Genomic DNA, 1,273 nt, shown 5'->3' with positions numbered 1-1,273 from the left:
GTGATGCGACGCAGCACCTCCTCAAACCGCCCGGAGGACTCCGAGGGCCGGTTGCGTTTAGCCGCCGGAGCCGGTGCGGACGGTGAGTGACCGGGCATGCAAGGGAGTCGGTCAACCGGACTCCTTGGGCGTCCGGGAGTTCGCGGCCTCGTCGGCGTGTGCGGGAGTCGGATGACAGGACTCCCTGGGCGTCCGGGAGTTCGCGGCCGTGTCGGCGTCCTTAGCGGAGGGCTCGGCGGACCGACGACGTCCTCCGTCTGGCCCGGTCGACGGTCGGCCGTGCCCGCGGATCTGTTGGCGATCGCTCCCGGTCTGGCAGCTGCAGCGCAATCAGGCGCCACAGGCGGAGTGAGATCCCGGGGTCCAGGCCTCGCTCGTGACCGTCGGAAACTGCTGCCGCCTTCCTTGGCGAGGTCCGGCGGTCGGGTGCCCCGGGGGAAACAGGCGGCCCCCGGTCCAGGCGTCGCTCGTGACCGTCGGGAGTTGCTGCCGCCTTCCTCGGCGAGGTTCGGCGTTCGGGTGCCCCGGGGGTAACAGGCGGCCCCCTCTTCTTTGCTCGCGGCGTGTTGCTGGCTGTCCCTTGCGATGCGGCGAGACTAGCCCTGGGTGGGCGATTCGACGAGGCGCCGGAGATACGGAGGCCCTGAGCTCGCTCAGGGTTGAGGGGCCGGAACTTCCGCTTCCCCTCAACGTCTGAGGCCCGTAGAGCACGCTCCGTGGGTACAAAGTACTTGCTTATGCTTCAGGATAACGGCCTACTATGTAAGCGCACATTACCCTGAAGCGAGGAACAGGCTGAGGACCTCCCACGGAGTCATACATATACCGGGCGTGGGTGTTTCTTTCTTACGAGATTTGTCGTGGCGCCTGCGGCGCCTAGCGGCGGCGCCGCGCACCACTCTCGTCACATGGCGGGCGCGCGCGGACTCGGCGCGCGGGCCAAACGCGCGTGCATAATTGTAAGCGTACCGCTACAATACTAGGGGTATAACGAAATAGCTAAATTAGCTGTTTCTCGTGCGTAGATTCCAAATTTTTCTGCGTCAATTTCAAAATTACAACAAATTGTTTCCAATATTACAGCCAGTCTTTTTATAAGTGTTTCATCAATTTGAGTAATTTCAGCTGTTACAGAGGGATTTCCGAAAAATCTTCTCGATGTGTTGCCTTCGTTTGTTGTTCCCGTTCCTTGCTTAACAATGTCAACTTGTATGCCAACTCTTTCGTTAAATTGATTTTGAACTCGTTTTTTTGTTTCTTCTTTAACAGCTCG

The sequence above is a fragment of the Wasmannia auropunctata genome, unplaced genomic scaffold (assembly GCF_000956235.1).
Source record: "Wasmannia auropunctata unplaced genomic scaffold, wasmannia.A_1.0 LD336035.1, whole genome shotgun sequence".
NCBI classification, from domain to species: domain Eukaryota; kingdom Metazoa; phylum Arthropoda; class Insecta; order Hymenoptera; family Formicidae; genus Wasmannia; species Wasmannia auropunctata.
This window is presented reverse-complemented; position numbering follows the sequence as displayed.